This window comes from Coptis chinensis, chromosome 3 (assembly GCF_015680905.1).
Source record: "Coptis chinensis isolate HL-2020 chromosome 3, ASM1568090v1, whole genome shotgun sequence".
In the NCBI taxonomy this organism is placed as follows: domain Eukaryota; kingdom Viridiplantae; phylum Streptophyta; class Magnoliopsida; order Ranunculales; family Ranunculaceae; genus Coptis; species Coptis chinensis.
Window position 1 is genome coordinate 19,695,832 of NC_141458.1, and position 22,009 is coordinate 19,717,840.

Sequence of the window (22,009 nt, forward strand, 5' to 3'; positions counted from 1 at the left end):
ATATATATCCAGTTATTTGTTTAAGTCTCGCGTATCTGACTATAAACGGCTCATTTTGTTCATTGGTGTACTTCCTTTCATTTCCATATATTGGTAAGTGCACCATTCAGGTAACAGGGCCCTCCTTATGGAGTGTGTGGCTGTAAGTACAGGATCCTAAGTCCACGTTAAACATAATTCACGTTTTCCACTCTTGCATGTTTTTTCGGATTTTGAGTTATGTTCTTCTATAGTGTGAATTACGCATTTATTGCTTTATTGTTTTTCTTATATTAAACCTTATTCATAAAAAATAAAAATTGTTAAAATCATAAAAATAGTAATTTAGGAAGTCTCGGGAATCTGACTTTAAAAGACCCGCTTTTAAAACAAATTTTCTAAACTTCGTTGTCAAAAATTTGTTTGGGGGTGGGGTGTCCGTTTCTATACTAGATTGTTCAACTTTCCATTTGTGTTGCTTAGGCCGTTTAATTGTATTTCAATTCGGGTTGACTTTATCTATGAAACTAGAGTTCATTCGTTTGCATAACTTACGTCACGCACGCACTTTGAGACATTTTCCATCTTCTTATATGTCATCTACAGTCAGAATAGAGTGTTTTATGGATCATTGGATTGGAAATTCTCTCCTGATCATTTCCATAGTTCATTTGCAAAAATTGGACCGGTAACAAAGCGGCAAATTTAGTTTGAAGTTGCGCGAAAAATCGAAAAATTCGAAAAATCAAATTGGGCTTGAGCCCAATCTCGCGTACACGTGCAACACACGTGCGTCTCCATCTTCAACATCACACTCGCGATTTCACCTTCCAAAACCGCCATTACCAAATTCAAAACCATAACCTAAAAAAAAAAAAAAAAAAAAAGAGAGAGAAACCTAAATACAACCACACCCAAATTCAAAACTTTACCCAAAACACTCCCACCACCATCCCCAACACCGGAAATTACAAAAAAACAGCAAAATATTTGAACTGCCACACCACAGCTGTCCTACCACCATCGTTTTTTTTATTATTAAGTAGGGTTGTTTCACATCATTTCCTACACCACATATAAACCCCCAAATCAGTTCAAAACTTTCAATGGCTTTAAGACGAAGAATTCTGCCGGAACAAACTTTTATGGCTGACCGCTTCGCGCCGTTTTTTCGTGACGAGATGATTAGGAGGAATTTGAATAGGTTGTGGTACTCGACAAATAATTTCTACCACTCCGATTTGGTCTAACAATTCTATAAGAAGAGAGAGTTGGATGGTCGGAAAGTTTTCATGAAGATGGCTGGGGTTAGGAGAGAATTATCAAGAGAGAAGTTGGCTGAGATTCTAGGCATTACGCCTGAACGCCACCTCGACGCCACCGTGCAGGAACCACATTGATAAACGACACTCTCACGAAAGGAAACTACAATGCGACCTCGCATTGTGTTCGCCAATCGTCTCTCAGAACCAACCAGCTGGTTGTAGCTCAGTGGATTGGTAGGAATGTCATAGGGAAGGAGAAAGTCAGTGACATCGATCTGAACTGCTTTCACATTCTATGGATACTCCAAGAGCGGTCACTGAGTTCTATATTTTGGAGTTTTTGGGTAACATGATTAGGGGAGTTCAAAGAAGTATTGCACCTCTCCCTATTTTGATAACCAAGATCATGATGACCTTGAGAGCGACTCCGACTTCCGATAGGATTTGCACGAAAGAGCACGAAATCCTCATATTTATATGGAGTGTATCCAAAGAGTTTGGAGGTTGCATGAAGAGAGGGTAGTCAAAGAGGATGAGGAGGACACGGCATGTTTTGATGCTGATGCCTTAGAGAGGTGTAGGTCAGATGCAGAATGCATGGCTGTGATTCATCATGGCATGCATTCTCTCAATACTATTTATGAAGACCTCCAAAATTGGCAGGCTACCATGCATCATAACTTCGAGACTCGTGCCCAACGCAAGGATGAGCGGTGGGAACAGACGAGGGCTAAGATGGAAGATCAGCGCAAGTTCCGAGACGATATGCTTGCACGCTTTCCACCCTAGGGGGGTGCTTCTTCTGAGGAGCAATCTGTGAGGCATGAGAGTCGTCGCCGCAGGACGGATGGCTCGGCCTATCGAAGTTTCGGGGAGACATCACCTTCCCATGTCCCTTCCACTACCCGGCCCGGAAAGTGGTTTAGGAATATTATGAGTTGATGTTGTTTTGTATTTGCTTTTTATTTTAGTTCGGATGTTAATTTATGAATTCCGTATTTAATTTTGAATTTGGTTGTTAAATGTTGTTTGAATTTCCGTTTTAATATAATCTGGTTCTTTTTAAATTGTGCATTGTTTTTATCATTAATTCCACCTTCCCAAATTGTTTAGGGGTGGTATTATTTATTCTAGCATGATTTTTTATATGATCCTCCGGTTTAGAATTTGTGTTGGAGTGAGGGGTGAGAATATTGCCGATATGGGCATCACTATGAATAGATATTGTGATAGGATGAAATCTAGATGAATTAGGCAGTTTCTATCCTAAATTCAACCTAAAAGATATTAGGTTTGTTTTGGAATAGAGAATATGGGTTGTTTCCATTTTCAGTTTTGGAAATTTTTTGTTTCCGGCAATTGCCTTAAAACTTTTTGGTAACTTCCTGATTCGTTTTAGTAACTTAAAACCTATAAAAACTTCATTCATTCTACACTCACAACCCACACTACACCTCACTTTCATCTCTCACCTTTCACTCCCACGATTCCCATCTTCTTCTCCATTTTAGCACTATATTTCGAGCTACTGCACCCCAAAGGCGACTGCGCCCTAGACACTCTTTGATAGAATTTCATCAGAGCGTGACCCACGCCCTACCAAGCCCTGAGCTGAGCGCGACTTGCGCCCACAACACTAGAATTCCAGTTTTCATCCTGAGCGCGCCCCGCGCCCATCCCAAGGACAAAAGTGAGCGCGCCCTGCGCCCAAGTACCTGGAACTTGAAAATCACCAAGGCGCACCCTGCGCCCTATCCAGGCATAGGTGGAGCGCACCCCGCGCCTAGAACCCTATGGGCAAGAAAAATTCCAATTTTCTGTGGGTTGTTCCAGGATCGTTGCAGCTGTTCTAAACAGTTGTTTTGTGATGACTTCTTGGTAAAACATAAAATGAATAGTTTACCTACGAAATGAACGATAAAACTCAAAATGTAAGTAAACTAAAACTATCTTGTACTCATATATGTTTATCAAAGATTCTACTCTCAATCCTATGAGATATATTGGAGTAGGAAGTTCGTTCCACTCCTAGTCCTTCCGCATGTTCATGTTCTCTACGTATAAGTACTCTTAACTCTAAAGTCTAATGAGAGATTTACGAAGTGGCAACTAGACTACGATACAACTACCCACAAGATGCAACTAGTCGATTATCAAAATAACTATGGGAATGCTACGTTGATTCTATGATAAGGAGTTAGAGGGGGATTGATTCCACCTTAACTCGACTTAATCCTACTAACAACGAATCGTCGTAATCCGAATAGAACTTCTTCGCAGAACAATATGGTTACTCCTAATCCCTAATTACACATGGCATTCCTACCAATTCATAACTAGTATGTGAACGATTAAACCCATTCTCATGGTGAACTAATCATTTCTAGAGTGGAAAGGAAATTACGACGACTCTACGATAATCGGAATCAAGCTTTCATCAAGGCTTCTCAACCCCCTCAATGGAGGTTTAGCCGAGAATCATCACGCTATCATTCCCAATTAAATTAAAACTAAACATACTATAAAGAATTAAAATTTACTAATCTAATTTAAACAATAATTAAAATCTAATTAATAATTAAGACATGATATCAACAAGAATTTAAACTAGATCTATAAATGTAATGACAGGAAAATGAATTGAATAAGAATCTACTAATTTATTTATCTAATCAATGAAGATCAATGATTTAAGAGTTTAATCTAAAACAAGAATTGGATTTGAAACTAAACTTAATTAAAAACAATTAAATCTAGATCTAGAAGCTATTCTAATGGCTACTTTCTATTCTAAGCTACCTTTATTTTCTAACCTAACTATCTACCATTAACTATCTACCATTAACAAAGAGCTGAAGCTTTGGTTTTTATACATTCAGATCCAAAAATCGTGCATGGGCTTGGAGCCATGTTTTGGGCCAAAGAATCAGGCCCAAAACCCAATTCTTTCAGTCCAAAAAGGCCTCTTCAACTGCAGTTGGTTTCAACAGACTTTTCGTCCGCTTCTGCTCCTCCTATTGGATCAATTCTTAGACCATTGGAAAGATCTTTCCGAGCCGGTCGTTTTGACATAAGGTAGGCCCCATTCCGAGGTCTGAGTCCAAAGATATGGCCGGAAGTTCTCACGACTTTTGTGTGTTTACGCTTGGCGTCCACTTTTCAGCTTTTGACCGGGCTTTAGAAAGGCTTTGTCTTCTTGAATCTTGGCCTTTAATCATGGAACTCCTTAGTAACCGACCTTTGCTCCTTTATCTCGCTAAAGTGGCACATTTCTGCATATAATGGACTTTGAAACCTGAAATGCATAAAACACGAATCGTTGTTAACTCTTCATTATTACTCACATAATTGGTCTAATAGTATGATCAAGTTATGAGGGTTAAAACTACAGTTTTGGGCTCTTATCAAACCACCCCAAACAGCATTTTGCTTGTCCTCAAGCAAAGATGAGAAATTAGAATAAGTGACCAAAAATGGAGTTCTATCTACTCGTTTTATTTGAGTGTGATTGCATTGACCATACGCAACAAGGCCTTAAACCACTAGGAATTCCCTAGTGGACGAGTTATAGCCTCGTGAGAGTTTTCCAGTGAAGGTACTCACAAACTTCATCTATACTACAACGACTAAGAAATAAAGCTATTGTTTCCTTATTCATGCTCTAAATTAACTATACCTCTCACTAGCAATGCATATAGAGTAATCAAGTCGAAACCTAAGCTAATATATGCATAATAATCAATCATCTATAATAAACATATATACAATGAGTAATACTATGAAATGCCTAGCAGGTTCGTTTCTGAAACTCGGAATAGCGTCCTTAAATAGGTTCTCACAATAATAGTCAAGATACAACACTCGATTTTTCCACTCAAGTTCATTTACTCCGGTGTGCGGTGGGGCACACTTTACCTTACAATCTCAATGACAACAAGGAAGCCGAGTCGATCAAACACATCTGCCACTTACTATCACACTAACCTATTCCTAATTGAGCTAGAGGTTTTATTAGGTGTTGGGGATTAGGAGATGGTTTAAGAAGGAAAGAAATGGATATTCAAAAAGGACAAGTCTGAGATAATAGAGTTTTCATATTATGTAACTTAGAGAAAACCTTGTTATTTTCTTTTGCTTTTATACTTTGTTTCCATCCTTAGCCATATTTTTTTTTTCTTTTTCTTTGGCTTTTGACTCCTTTTATTCTATTTTTTTTTTTTTTTTTTTTTGGAGTTTTTATTTTATTTCTATTTTTATTTTTCTTTTCTTTGGATGGAAACTTCTTTTCTTTATTTTCTCAAGCAATTAACTAACTTTTTTCTTTTACATGTGTTTTTCTCTTCTTCTTTCTTCCTCATTCTATTCTCGGACTTATTCTAGATTGGGTAGGTTGAATTTTTTATTTTGTTTTGTTTTGTAACGGGGTAAAGGATTTGTGGTTTATGAAAGGCTAAAGAAAGGCTCGAGAGGGGCTTAACTAGCGGAAAATAATTCACAGTTTGAATTTCGGCTATATCGATCCAAAGAGGGCCTAAATTCTCGCTTAGGATATGGTTTAGTGATCAAGCAAGTGGACGTGTAATTTCTCTATCCGGATTTTACTTCTCCCTTGTGTCATTTCTCAATTGTTTCGCTCATATAAGGCTTTAGGCTATATTCTCACAGGATTTGTAGAATAAGTACTCTAGCCTAGATTTGTAAACTTATCGCTAACAATCATAGATACTCATGTAATATATTTATAGATAGATGCAAAGATTATTACCTACATATTAACCTAAGTTTCTAACAATTATTCTGATGCAAAAGCTACGTGAGACTTCTAGATTGTTAAGAGCATAGAGAAGGAAAACAATACCAATATTCCTAAGTGTATAGCATGAACTTATTTATATATATTTTTGAATTTTTGAAATTTTAACTAGAAAACAAATGCATATTATACATATCTATATCCTAACAGATGCCTTAATTACACGTGTTTCTATGCGCCCCCCCTAAACAAGAAGCATGCTTTGTCCTCAAAGTATTGTAAATAAAGAGGGTAGGAAAAATACCATTGAAACGTGTGAAATTCAAGAATATCTGCAAAATAAAGTTAGAACGTAGTAACATAGGAAATAAAAACTGACGCAACTCTATACGAGTTCTACCCATTATGGGGTTAACAAGAATGAAATTGCTTAGGACATAAGCAGACACTAACTAGAATGAAAACTTACCTTATCTCCCCGCGATTACTCATCCTCTTCTTCTATAAAGAAGTGAGGTTCCTTTTAAGGCCCTGCCATGCCATGATAATTTGCCGGGCTTCCCCGCCATTTATCATCTATTATTGCTAACCTATTAAGAGCCACTTGGTCCTGACGGGTGTAGGGTGCAACCCGATGAGGTTGTATCCTCCACCCGTGCAAATCATTGCACGGAAAGATCGAATAATACTATTGGTGGGTCGATGCGAAGGTCGACCGTACTCCAATCTGTGAAACGTGTACAAAAAACATGAAAGAAACATAGCATAATGCGGGAAACTAGAACAGGCATAAGAAGGAACTTATGCCTCATGCTATGGGATCGAGCTAAACTAGACATCAAGGTTCGGGAGAAGGTCATGACACATACGTCCTGTGGCTAAAGCAAGGAAGACGCTGCAAGTGGCATCATTCATAGAAGAAAAATGTCATTCCTCTAAAATGTTTAGCATGATCCAAAACATAACAGTTCCTATGTTCATTGACAGGCTACCAAAGGCAACATTATAGTCCCCTTGGTCCTCGATACGGAAAATGCCTGCCCCATAGGACTCATGCAAAAACTCATAAGTGTAGACATACATATTATCTACCCAATAGCACCATGGGTCTTGTATTTCAGCGGGCATAGCAAGTCCAAGAACAAATGCTAGCAAGAACCTGGTAATTTCCATTGGTTCATTATCAATGTTGATAGAGAACACTTGTTCTCCATCCGGTCTTTCAAAGAAAATGCAGTTATCGTAAAAATAAGATGCTAGTGTTGGAGAATAAAGTGCATCAGTCTTACCATAAGCGGCTCCCCACCTAACGATGTGATCGCTCACAAAACCAAGCACCATAAGTAGTGCTTTGGAACAAATCCTCGAAAAGACTGTTCCGGTATCAATGTTGGAGATGTCATCTCAAAATTACGCCTACGGAATAGCTGCGAATGAACGGAAACTACCCGTAGAAAACTGGAATTTTTCTGGTCCACGGAAGTCAGGGCGCGAGTGCGCTCTCTTAGGGCGCGAGTGCGCTCTGAAGATTTGGAATTCAGTGTTTGAGCTGGTCGGTCACCTTGGAAGCGAAAAGCCCGACAAAAACTGAAAAAAATTGCAGAGCGCCGAAAGTGCGCTGTCAGAAGGCCGAAGCGCTTTCCGAGTTCTTGAAACTCGAAAATGAGGCAAAACGGGAATCGGGGGAGTGAAAGGTGAGTGATGGAGGTTAGGTGTAGTGTGAGTTGTGAGTGTAGAATGTATGAAGTTTATATAGGTTTTAAGTTGCTAAACGGATCGGAAAGTTGCCAAAAAGTTTTCTGGCAGTTCCAGGAAATACCAAGATTTCCAAACCCAAACGGAAACAACTCATTTTCTTGATTCTAAAACAAACCTAGTATCTTTTAGGCTGAATTTATGATAGAATCTACCTATTTAATCGAGATTTCATCCTACAATGATACTTATTCATAGATATGCCTAAACGGCCATATTTTCACCTTGACTCCGAATAAATTCTAAGACGAGGGTCATATAAAAATCATGCCGAATAGATAAAAAACCACCCCAAACAATTTGGGAAGGTGGGATCAATATTAAACAACCACGATAATGAAAATAACCGCGATTATATTAAAATTTTCATTCAAGTACATTTCACTACAAAATTCAAATTACGGAAATAAAACTTACATGAAAATAATTGACAATAATGAAACTACAAATAAAAATAGAACATCAAATGATACTATCCCTAATCACTCCCCGTATCGGTAGCGGAGGGCACACGCCAGGAGATGGCTCCTCGAGCTCGATGGGCCAAAGCACCATTCGCCCTTCGGCGACGACGCCGTGCCTCGATGGTGTGTCCCTCGAAGGAGAATCCCGTGAGGTGGGAATCGGCAAGCATGTCGGTCCGAACCGGCGCCGAGCTTCTAGCTCGCCCTCATCCGTTCCCACCTCTCATCTCTCCGGGTACGGATCTCGGTTATGATGGATAGTTGCCCGTCGAAGTCCGGAGGTCTTCGCAGATAGTGTTGAGTTTAACGATGCCACGATGAATCACAGCCATGCGTTCGTGATCCGACCAATACCTCTCCAGGGCATCCGCATCAAAACAAGTCAAGTCCTCCTCATCCTTCGAGGCATTCTGATTTCCCCCATCCTCCTCGGCATTCTCGTTTTCACCATCCTCCTCGTCTTCTTCTCTATCCTCAGGCAGCCTCCAAACTCGTTGGATACACTCCTTATAGATGCGAGGGTTTCGGTGTAGGGTGATGTAAGACCTATTAGACGCCTGAGCTGCTTTCAACTTCAGCATGATCTTGGTTATCAACACAGGGAGAGGTGCAACAGACTTCCCTACTCCCCTAATCATGCTAAGCAAAAACTCCAAGATACAGAACTCGTACTTCTGCTCCTGGAGTATCCATAAGATGTGGAGGCAGTTCAGGCCGATGTCGCTGACCTTCTCCTTCCCCAGGACGTTCCAACCAATCCACTGAGCTGCTGCCAGCTGGTTAGTTCTAAGGGATGCCTGACGAACACAATGCGATCTCGCATTGTAGTTCCTTCGCAGAATCGCCACTTTCATCAATGGCTCTACCCCATTATATTGGGACTCCTTAACGCGGACGGTTAGATGGATTCTAGGCGGAATGCCTAGAATCTCCGCCAACAACCCAAGAGTCACTTCCTTCCTCCTCTTCGCCACCGTAACAAAATCCTAGTCCCCTCCAACTCCCTCAGATTGTAGAACCGTCGACTAAGTCTTCGTGGGTAATAGGCTTCGGCCGAAAATACCACAAGCTATTCCAATTTCTATCGATCATTTTCATCACCGTAAAAACGGCGCGAAGTGGTCGCCAAGAAAAGCTTGTTCCGTAAAATTCGCGTTGTTGAGCCATTGGAAGTTTGAATACGGTTTGAGGTTTGTAGAAGGTAGGGGAAGCAATGAGGATACCTCACTAAAAAAGAACGATGGTGGTGGTGGTGGTGGTGGTGGCAGCACCAAATTTTTTTTTATTTTGATTTTCCGTGGATTTTGTTGATGGAAATTGGTGGAGGTTGTGGGCGCCGCGGTTGGAGTCGATTTGGGTTGGGTCTTGGATTGTGAAATGGTAATTTGGTTTTGTTTTTATTATTTATTTTTTTAGATTTTTGGAAGCTTTGGTGGCGTTAATGGCGGTTCGGAGAAGATGACCGCGATCGTTGTCCAAAGGTAAGGGCGCGAAGTCTTGTTGGTCGGGTCATGCGGGTTGGGCTGGTTAAGCAAGCCCAAATCGAAATTTGTGAATTTTTCGATTTTTTCGAAACTTCAAATCAAAATTGCCGCCGCTATCGGGTCCGATTTTTAATGAATGAGATATGAAAATGATCATGGAGAGAATTTCCAATCCAATGATCCATAAAACACTCTATTCCGACAAGAGTGGATGACATATAAGATAGTGGAAAACGCCTTTGAAGTGCATGCATGACATACGTTATGCGGACGGTGAACTCTAAATTCAAGATTATGTCAACCGGATCGTAATACATTTGACATAATGGGACATAAACATTCTAGTACAAAACGATCAACTTTAAATTCAAGATTATGTCAACCCGGATCTTTAATATATATATACAATTAAATGGATAGTGGAAAAGCAACATGTAATGGGACATAAACATTCTAGTACAATTAAATGGAACACTGTAATGGGACATAAACATTCTTACGAAACACGAACTTCCCCCAAACAAATTTTTTTACAACGAAGTTTAGAAAATTGTTTTTAAAGAATGGTCTTTTAAAGTCGATTCCCGAGACTTCCTAGATTACTATGTTTATTCTTTATATATATATATATATATATATATATATATATATATATATATATATATTTATAAAAAAAAAAACAATAAACAAGAAAGACATAATTCACCCCATAGAGAAACATGACTCAAAAATCCGAGAAAAACATGCAAGAGTGGAAAACGTGAATTATGTTAAATGTGGACTTAGGATCTGGTACTTACAGCCACACACTCCATAGGGAGGGCCCGGTTACCTTAATGGTGCACTCACCAATATATGGAAATGAAAGGAAATGCACCAAACACAAAAGTTGAGTCGTTTATAGTCAGATACTCGAGACTTTATCTAAACATATGTATGAACATGCAGTTTATCATATATCAACAACCCAAATAGTTGTGGATCATTCCATAAATAAATATCACAGAAAACATATCCAAACACAATCAAGCACCAAGATTTCCTATGATGCAACCTAGTGAAATGAAAGCGAAGTCGGATCACCCTATTACGTAACCTAGCATGCACCTTCTTTTTCATTTTTGAACGAGTGGGTGTTCTAGTAAATAAGTGTGGAAAAGTGAATGGTTGTGGAGAATATGGTCGATATGGATAAGTTGTAGAAGGATAGCATGTCAAAAATGAGGATGTGGGTTTAGCACAAAACTCATTCATGGTGTGTATAGGGACTGTCTCAAGTCTGAAAATGAAGGTGTCAAACGCTTTTGTCCTCAAGTATTTGTTTACTAGGTGGATTTAAAAAATTATGAAGCACGTAAGAAACAAAAAGGATCGAAGTGCAAACTCGAGATTCCTTTGAAAGGGTGGAAGGAGGAAGTCGAGGTGGATGTTGTGGAAAGTAGTTCTTGATAGGATGAATTATCACCGCTCTAAGAAACTCATCGAATTGCTCATCTAGATTGGTCATATCCTCGTTACTATGATAGTCCTCTACATCTTTGAGAAAGTCATCTATCTCATCCTCATCCGTAATATGTGTATCGACGACTAGAGTAGGGATGGAAATGTTGGAGGCTGAACTTCCAAAGGAAAGAAATTTGGGCATATGATTATCGGGAACGTGTTGTTGAAATAATCTCGAGCAAAGCTTTTCGATCATGCTAACCTCTCCATCCATAGATCTAATCGGGTAATCGTGTCTTTGTTTTAAAACATTGACTTCAACAGCAAGATGGCCAAAAGACATGGACATTGAACCATCGCGCAATTAATGAGCGCATTGGCAGTTGCAGGAAAGGACGCCCTAAGATGATCGACAAAGTCGCTAATCGACTTCAGATCGAGGATGACAAAATCAGCCGGATAGTAAAAATCTTAAACTTTTACCATAACATTTTCGACCACACCCTTAGGATACTTAATAGACCGATCAGCTAATTGCAACGTCATTTTAGTGGGTTGCATCTCGTCTAGACCTATTTGTCTATACAAATAAAACGGGGAGTAAGTTAACACTAGCCCCCAAGTCTAATAACGCGGTCGTCAGATAAGAATCTCCTAAGGTGCATTAGACTGAGAGGGATCTACCGTGGTCCTTGTACTTAACAATTCCATTATGTTCAGATAGAGTTGGGAATTGTTCTATTAAAAGGCGTCTTTTGGTATATTTGTCTTACGCCTAGTAGTACACAATTCCTTAAGAAACTTAGCATGGTGTGGTAGCTTTTTAATAGCTTCGAGGAAGGGAAGGTTTATAGTTAGATTCTTGAAAACATCCCTAATCTCCTCATAATTTGTATCCCTAGTTAACACGGCTAATTTTTGTGGAAACGGTGGTTTCTGTCTATATTTAGCAATAGTATCACCTGGATGTTTAACCGTGGCTTTCTGTTTCTTAGGTTGTGTTGTAACTGGTACCTCTACAGTGGTAGGGTCTTCAGTTTCTATTTCGGTATCTAGTAAAATAGCAGGTGTAGGGGCTACTAGTGGGGTAACTATAGGCATAGTTACTTTGTTATCAACCACTCTGCTAGAACGGAGAGTGATGATGGCCTTTAGCTCACCTACATTTTCATATTCATTACTAGTATTATCAGTTACCTCAAAGGCTGTATTTGTTATTTTAGGATTAGGTATTTTGTGACTTGGAAACACACCTTTGGGTTGGGCTTTATCTTGAGCCAACTGTTGGGTTAAATTATTAACGGATTGTAGAAGATGTTGGTTAGATTGAGCCATGGTTTGGAAAATTTTTTGGCTTACTTGTATGAAGGTGTCAAGACGATCCGGTTGTGTGGGTATAGTAGTCACGGGTGGGTGGATCGAACTATTTCACGCGGAATTATTTATTGGTGGATTTTGATAGTTATTATTTTACCGAACGATACCTCTATTAGCATTATAATTATTATAACTACCTTGACTTTGTGCTTGACCTTGTCGAGGTTGCACTTGGTTGTTATAATTATTAAAATTACCCTAACCCTGTCCTTGTCGTGGTGGAGCTTGGTTAAAACTTTGTGTTGGCCTAACATATTGATTATTGTACCCTGGAGGTGTGACGTGTTGGTTATTTCTCCAACCGAAGTTGGGATTTTGTCTCCAAGGGCTTAGGTTCACTATTAATGGAACAAGCCTGTTCATAGGCTATAAGACGATTGGGAGTCGGGATGCTCGTGGGCTCAAACAGAAAACTACATGGATTTGAATTTACGCTCATGACGAGGATAGACTTTTGTTGAACAGAAATGGCCTCTACCTTTTTAGTGAGTGATTCGATTAGAGTTTTAAGCTCGGGATCGTGTTTAATTTCAAACATACCGCGGCCTTAATCAGATTTGATGAACTAGCGAGCGTGGTGGATATCATCACCCCCAGTTGTTATTTCGCTTTAGTTTGATCCTCTAAAAATTTATAAGCCTCCGAGGCTCCTTTGCTTAAGAAACTACCCCCATTCATTATGTCTAGGACTTCTTTATGGTGGTGTAGAAGTTCTTTGAAAAGGCAACTAACTAACGGTCTTTTCGCTAAGTTATGATGTGGACACTCTATAAGGAGATCGGTGAAACGATTCCAAGCCTCAAAATGTTTCATGAGGATTTTGTCGAAAAGAAATGAATCTTGGAAAGCATCTCATCCGTCTTTTAGGGGTGGGTAAAAATGTTCCATAAACAGTGAACAAGTTTAGCCCACGAGTCCATGTAATTAGCGCGTTTGGGCAGTTAACCAAGACGCCGCTTTATCGGCTAAGGTGAAAGGGAATACCCCGAGTTTAATTTGTTCGCACCAACCGTAGGATGGTGGAATGTTGTTAGGACTTGTTCAATCCTACGCGTAGCCGATAAGGTTTTTCATGGTCTAATCCATGAAAAACGGGTAACAAATTAAAATATTTGGGGGATTCGAAATCCCCAATCGGGTCCGCTAGAACGATGCAAGATTTGGGCCTATCGCCAAGGCTTTGTAGAAGTCGAGAGAGGAGTCTCTTCTTCGCCGGGCATTGGTCGTGATGTGTGTGAAATAGTAGCTAGAGGTGTAGTGGGTGGTATACTAGATAGACTTGTTTGTTGACGTTGTTGTGTAATTACGTTCGGTGTTTTTGTTCGGCCAGACCTTAATCTCATACAAGGCTAAAACCAAATTTAGCTAAACACATCAACACTCCAAACAATTCTGATATACTAGTATAAATCTCTAACAGGAGATGCGAGGTGCGGAAGAAAGGAATACCTGATTGCGTCCTTGCTTCGCTTATTGATAAAAGATAAAATTGAATAGTTTTACCTACGAAATAAAGCGATGAAACTCTATACGAAAGTAAAACTACAAACTATTTACGAGTCTATCTTTATCAAAGTTTCTACTCTCAAATCTATCGAAATAGAGTGGAGTAACAAATTCGTTCCACTCCTAGTTCTCTAGCATGGAATGTTTTCATAGTTTAACTAAAATGAATAGTTTACCTACGAAATGAACGATAAAACTCAAAACGTAAGTAAACTAAAACTATCTTGTACTCATATATGTTTATCAAAGATTCTACTCTTAATCCTATGAGATATAGTGGAGTGGGAAGTTCGTTCCACTCCTAGTCCTTCTGCATGTTCATGTTCTCTACGTATAAATACTCTTAACTCTAAAGTCTAATGAGAGATTTACGAAGTGGCAACTAGACTACGATACAACTACCCACAAGATGCAACTAGTCGATTATCAAAATAACTATGGGAATGCTACGTTGATTCTATGATAAGGAGTTAGAGGGGGATTGATTCCACCTTAACTCGACTTAATCCTACTAACGACGAATCATCGTAATCCGAATTGAACTGCTTCGCAGAACAATATGGTTACTCCTAATCCCTAATTACACATGGCATTCCTACCAATTCATAACTAGTATGTGAACGATTAAACCCATTCTCATGGTGAACTAATCGTTTCTAGAGTGGAAAGGAAATTATTAACGACTTCTACGATAATCGGAATCAAGCTTTCATCAAGGCTTCTCAACCCCCTCAATGGAGGTTTAGCCGAGAATCATCACGCTATCATTCCCAATTAAATTAAAACTAAACATACTATAAAGAATTGAAATTTACTAATCTAATTTAAATAATAATTAAAATCTAATTAATAATTAAGACATGATATCAACAAGAATTTAAACTAGATCTATAAATGTAATGACAGGAAAACGAATTGAATAAGAATCTACTAATTTATTTATCTAATCAATGAAGATCAATGATTTAAGAGTTTAATCTAAAACAAGAATTGGATTTGAAACTAAACTTAATTAAAAACAATTAAATCTAGATCTAGAAGCTATTCTAATGGCTACTTTCTATTCTAAGCTACCTTTATTTTCTAACCTAACTATCTACCATTAACTATCTACCATTAACAAAGAGCTGAAGCTTTGGTTTTTATACATTCAGATCCAAAAATCGTGCATGGGCTTGGAGCCATGTTTTGGGCCAGAGAATCAGGCCCAAAACCCAATTCTTTCAGTCCAAAAAGGCCTCTTCAGCTGCAGTTGGCTTCAACAGACTTTTCGTCTGCTTCTGCTCCTCTGATTGGATCAAGGCTTAGACCATTGGAAAGCTCTTTCCGAGCCGGTCGTTTCGACATAAGGTAGGCCCCATTCCGAGGTCTGAGTCCAAAGATATGGCCTTCGGAGTTCTCACGACTTTGTGTGTTGTTTTACGCTTCGTCGACTTTTCAGCTTTTGACCGGGCTTTAGAAAGGCTTTGTCTTCTTGAATCTTGGCCTTTAATCACGGAACTCCTTAGTAACCGACCTTTGCTCCTTTATCTCGCTAAAGTGGCACATTTCTACACATAATGGACTTTGAAACCTGAAATGCATAAAAACAAGTAATCAGTGTTAACTCTTAATTATTACTCACATAATTGGTCTAATAGTATGACTGTTACAGGGTTAAAACTACAGTTTTGGGCTCTTATCACTTCTCCTATAGTAATATCGGAGCAGTCTTTCGAACACTTGTTGGGGAGCAAGAGTTATGGACATTGGTTCCGCGAAAGGATCATGCAGTTTGGATGGAGGCATCTTCTGGTAAGTGAAGACGACTCGTATTCACCTTAGCTTACTGAATTTTTTTACAATAATGTTAAGTTCTATTGTAACCAAGATGGAGAACAAGAATTCTCTGTCATGGTCGATGACACACTACTAGAATTCAATAAGTATGTAGTAGCATTAGTTTCGGGAATATCAATACCTGATCCTATTCACACATGGAGATATATGACCGATAATGCATACTTGTATGACTATACATATTTCCATGAGTATTATGGGGAAGGGTATTTAGGTATAATGGACCAAGGGCATTACAACATAGCCCCTTGGTAGCCCGTCCCCTAAATGTAAGCACCACTATGTTATTCATCCCGATGAATATTTTAGGGGATTAGCGGTTTCGCTCCGCAAATAGTACCACCGGTGACGTTTTCCTTGCTTTAGGCGAGGAGGGACGCCGCCAATATGACATTCCCCAGTATTAGTGGCTAGTCTTAAGAGAGCCCAAAGCATGCGAAATAAGTATCTTCTTATGCCTGTTTTGGTTTGCCGCATCATGCTCAGTTGTCTACCTGAATTCTGTACCCAGTTCACGGATTAGAAAATGGTTGAAGTCATGAGACCCACCAATTTGGTGGTTCGCACATTTCGAATAATGACTTGGCCGGGATGGCAGGTGCTACCTCATTTGGTTGCTCCTTACACCCCATCAGACATAGTAACACTAGACAGGTTAGCACAAGTTGATGACACACGGCGGCGGGCTTGGTAAGTTATCATGGCATGGCAGGATGCGAAGGAACCTCCTCTCTTTAGAGAGGGAAATGAGGAAAATGCTTAAACGGGAGTTAAGGTTAGTTTTTATTTCAGTTAGTGTCTACTTATATCCCAAGCAATCTATTTCTAATTAACCCCATAACGGGTGGAACTCTTATAGAGTTGCGTCAGTTTTTCCTTTCTATATTAGTATGTTTAACCTTATTTTGTAGATGCTCTAGAATTTCACGCGTTTCAATGGTATTTCTCTACCCTAGTTATTTAAATACTTTGAGGACAAAGCATGTTTCTTGTTTGGGAGGGGCATAGAAACACGTGTAATTAAAGCATCTGTTAGGATATAGATATGTATAATATGCACTTGTTTTCTAGTTAAAAAATTCAAAAATTATAAAAATATATAAATAAAAAGTATGCTATACACTTAGGAATATTGGTATTGTTTTCTTTCTCTATGCTCTCAATAATCTAGAAGTCTCTACGTAGCTTTTACATTAGAATAGTTTTTATAAACTTAGGCTAATATATAGGTAATAATTCTTGCATCTATCTATAAATATGTTACATGAGTATCTATGATTGTTGGCAGTAAGTTTCTGAAATCTAGGCTAGAGTACTTATTCTACAAATCCTGTGAGAATATAGCCTAAAGCCTTATATGAGTGAACATTTGAGAAATGACACAAGGGAGAAGTAAAATCCGGATAGAGAAATCACATGTCCACTTGCTTGATCACTATACCATATCCTAAGCGAGAATTGGCACTAATCTGCAAGATTCTCTTCATAGAGCCTTCAAAAGTGGACGTAACACAGATAGGATATGTGTAATATCTAACCATCTTCATAAAATATTAGACAGTGGTCTACCGTTGCCGCGACTATATTAATGCAACTAAGTCACTTGAAGAACAAGCGTACTTACATTGCAAAGATGCTCCAATAGATGATTCATGTGTTGACCAATGGAGAACCAAGAAGTGCCTCATTAGTTGGGTTTAAATCTGAGTGTAGCGTAGACTTCGCCACCAAGGGTATACGCTTGATGTAATCCAAACAATTGCACCCAGACCAAAAATGATACATTATTGTTTTTGGGTTTACATTGTTAAACCATGATACCAGGCGTAGGCCCACTGCACCACGCAAGCCGAAACTGAAGTGTAGGATGGCCTTCGCCACCTGGGTTTAATAAGTGTAAAACTAAGTAACCAATATGAAATTAAAACATAATGTAAATGAAAATGAAATTTATTAATGATAAATGGAAGGAAAGTACAATGTATGTGAAATTTATTGGTGGAATTAATGATAATTAATTTACTTGTTAAATAAATGCAAATGAGACGCATTCCAGGGTAGAACATCGCCAGTCAAGTTCTTGAGAAAATAAGAACCTTTAGATGCGAGCCTTTCAATGATAAAAGGGCCCTCCCAGTTTTCACCGAGTTTCCCACTGTTGGGTTCTTCGTTGCTCCTTTGCCTTGTATGTAAGACCCAATCACCTAGTTTGAATTCCCGTGCGCATAACTTCTTATCATAACTGTGCTTCATAGAGTCCTGGTAAGTCATGAGATTCTGCAGGGTTTCATCTCTAAGCTCATCCACCATGACTTTGTCACGAGCCAAGATGTCAACACTCGTCTCTGTGGAGATGGCTTGTGTGCACGTTGTTGGAGCAATTATTTTAGTTAGGAGTACCGCTTCCGTTCCATATGCCAATGAAAAGGGTGACATTCCTGTTGAACGACGGGGGGTTGTCTTCTAAGCCCAAAGCACTCCTGGTAATTGTTTTGCCCAGTTTCCTTTAGCTGATTCAAGCCTTTTTTTCAACATGTCAAGAATAACACGGTTTGTTGCTTCTACCTGTCCATTTCCCTAGGGATAGTAGGGCGCTGATAAGAGCCCAAACCTGTAGTTTTAACCCTTTAACAATAATACTTTTAGACCAATTATGTGAGTAATAAATAAGAGTTAATGCTAATTACGTGCTTTTATGTATTTTAGGCATTGAAGTCAATTATGTGTAGAAATGTGTCACTTTGGTGATATAAAGGAGCAAAGGGTTGGTTGCTAAGAAATTCTGGGATTAAAGGCCAAGACGGACTGAAACAGCATACAAAAGTCAGCAGAGCTTCCGAAAATTGTATCTTTAGACTCAGGCCTCGGAATTGGGCATGCCTTATGTCAAAATGACCGGCTCGGAAAGAGCTTTCAAATGGTCTAAACCTTAACCCAATCAAAGGAGCATAAGTGGATGAAAAGCCTATTAAAGTCAAAGCTAGCTGAAAAAAGGTCAATGGACTGAAAAAATTGGGCTTTGGGCTCGATTTTCTAGCCCAAAATATGGACCCTCAGCCCATGCACGAAAATATGGATCTTGTCTCCTCCATTTCCACACACAAGACTTAGCTCTTAAGTATCAATTAGTTTATGTTAGAAAGTAGCCAGTAGAGTAGCCATTAAAAAGCTTAGTTCTAGATCTAGTTTTTGGATTTAATTAATTAGTTTCCATTCCATTAGTTAGTTTTCATTCCTTGTTTTAGATTAGTTATTTGAATCATTGAACATCATTCATTAGATAAATAAAATAGTTAGTTCTTGTTAAATTTGATCTTGTTATTTTATGATTGTTTAGATTAATTTTGATTATTGTTATTTAATGATTTCTTAGTTATTAATTTAGATTTCAATTATTGTTTAGTTAAATTTAATAAAGTTAGGATCTTTATATTATGTCGTATTCAATTTCATATGGAAAGGATAGTTTGATGAATCAAGGTTAAACCTCCATTAGAGGGGTTTGATGAAGCCTTGATGAAAATTTGATTTTGTTAGCTTAGAATCGTTGTAAGAGTCTATTCCACTCTAAGAGGTCGTTGATTCACCATGAGAATTGGTGGACGTGCTCACATGCTAGTTATGAATTGGTAGAGATGTCATGTATAATTAGGGATTAGAACGACCAATTCTTACCGTAAGAATTGGATTACAAAAATCTATGCTAGTTTCTTAAGTTGGATTCAAGGTGGATTCAATTCCCCCCTAATTCTTATTCTAGATTCAAACCTTAGTATTTCGTAGCATTTCGTAGTATAATTCGTAATTCTCTCATTGACTTTGGTAGGATTGATAGTCGTAGAAAACTTGAATGCTAAAGAACTAGGAGTGGAACGAATCTTCTAATCTAACTCTACTTCAATAGTATCGAGAGTAGAAATCTTTGATAATTCTAGTATAAGTTCAGTTTTAGTTTTACTTTCGTTTAGAGTTTCATCGCTTTATTCATTAGTAAAACTATTTATTTTACGGTTATCAGGCGCAGAGAAGTTATGCCGTATCTTCAAGGATTTGCAGAAGATGTGGATCTCAGTAGAATCAAATTAGCGTCCGTTGTCCGATACCATTTCAGCTGGCACGCCGAATCGACACACAATATTGCGCCAGATGAACTGTTTGACGTCTGAAGACTGAATCTGACTTAAGGACACAGCTTCAACCCACTTCGTGAAATAATCAGTTGCGACCAAGAGAAACCTTACATTACCTGGGGCCTTAGGCAAAGGACCCACAATGTCGAGTCCCCACTTAGCAAATGGCCAAGGGCGAAGTATGGGATGAAGCTCATTTGCAAGAAGCTTAACGATCCAAGCATGTTTCTAGCATGGTACACAGATTTGGACAAACCGTTCGGCATCTTTTTGCATATATGGCCACCTGTATCCTTGGGTGAGAGCTTTGTGAGCGAGACTCCTACCACCCGAATGATTTCCACAGATGCCTTCGTGAATTTCTTTTAAGATCTATTGTCCCTGTTCAGGAGTAAGACATCGGAGGAGTGGGCCTGAACCCATAGGTTTTCTGTAAAGGCGGGATCCCCCCTCCGAGGTAGGTAACAACACAAACTACCACGCATCCCGTTTGACTTTGTCAGAGAAAACCTTGTCTACGGGGAGTTCTCCAGTCTGTAAGAATTCAACCAGATTTCAACGCCAATCGGGAAGAAGAAGTTCCATGGACTCGATGTCGGAAAACTGATCGTCCGGTATTTCAAGAGTATTGTCAACAAGATCTGTTTCAGAATCCGCTGCAGAATCATCCTCCTGTACAACCTCATTGTCTGTGGTTGCAGAGTCAGTAACCATTATTGGGGAGATGTCTGTATCCTGCTCATGGTTGCGAGGAGAAGCTTAAGTAGGATGATCTTGGTGCTTGTCCCTCGCTTTGCTGTGTGTCGTAACTGCATAAATCTATGTGAATGCCTTGCACTCGACAGCATAGACGTCAGCCATATCTGGCAATGGGAGGTCAATGCTAGGCATTAACTAGACCTCTACCCTGATATTTTGAGGTTCCATTGAATCAACTACTGCTGAAAGGTAGGCTAATGCATCGGCGTACCGAACATCATTCCTTAGTCTTTGCGAAATTGAGATGGGCACAAATTTTGCAACGAGATCGCGTATCAGATCTAAATAATCCTCCATTCACTCATCTCATGCTTGATATGACCCTCCAAACTGACAAGCAACTAGCTTAGAATCTATTACCATATTGATTTCCTTTGCCCCCATTTCGAGAGCCGCTCTCATTCCAAATATTGCTGCTTCATATTCGGCTTCATTGTTGGAAGCAGGAAAGCAAAGTCAGACGGACCTTTCGATTCGGCTACCGTTTGGGTTGACTATCACACAACCGATCCTGAACCCCTTCCTACTACTTGAACCATCTGTATACATAACCCATGCCTCGCCTCTGGTAAAACGTTCTTCAACGGAGTCAGATTGGCGGTTGGGAAAATCTTGCAGCTGTTCCTTCTCGAATAACTCAGGCGAAACCACGATATCTTCTACAAGGAAATCCGCCATCAGAGAAGCTAATGCATGACCTTTTTCTGCAGTGTGAGGCTCATATAAGATGTGGTAAGCACTTAGATAGTTGGACCAATCAACGAGGCGGCCAGACTCTTTGGCTCATCCGAGTGCCTTGCGAAGGGGATATTCTGTATATACTTTAACAACACGTCCCTGAAAATACGGCTTAAGCCTACTTGCTGCATGCACCAAGGCAAGCACGATTTTCTTAATTTTAGAATATCTACTCTCTGAGCCAGTCAACATTTTGCTAATGAAGTATATTGGGCGCTCTTCTGGGATTTCCACGAACAATATTGCGCTTACTGCGATCTCAGAAGCTGCCAAATTATAAATTTCAATGTCTTGGCCAGTTTGCGGACTGGCCAGGACGGGGGGTGATACCAAGTACACTTTAATTTCCTTAAAAGCCCTATCACAGTCCTCGTTCCAAACTAAGGCACCTTTCAACGTTTGAAAAAATAGCTTGCATCGATCCGAATAATTTTATATAAATCTATTCAGGGCTGCCAAACAACCAGTGAGCCGCTGAATTTCCTTTTTATTCGATGGTGGGGGCATTTCGAGAATG

General features: G+C 39.3%; 1 pseudogene; it reads left to right on the forward strand.

Annotated features, from left to right (window-relative positions):
- The first annotated feature begins 13,268 nt into the window (after positions 1-13,268).
- LOC147508502 (small nucleolar RNA R71) lies at positions 13,269-13,361 on the forward strand (annotated as a pseudogene).
- The last annotated feature ends 8,648 nt before the right edge of the window (positions 13,362-22,009 follow it).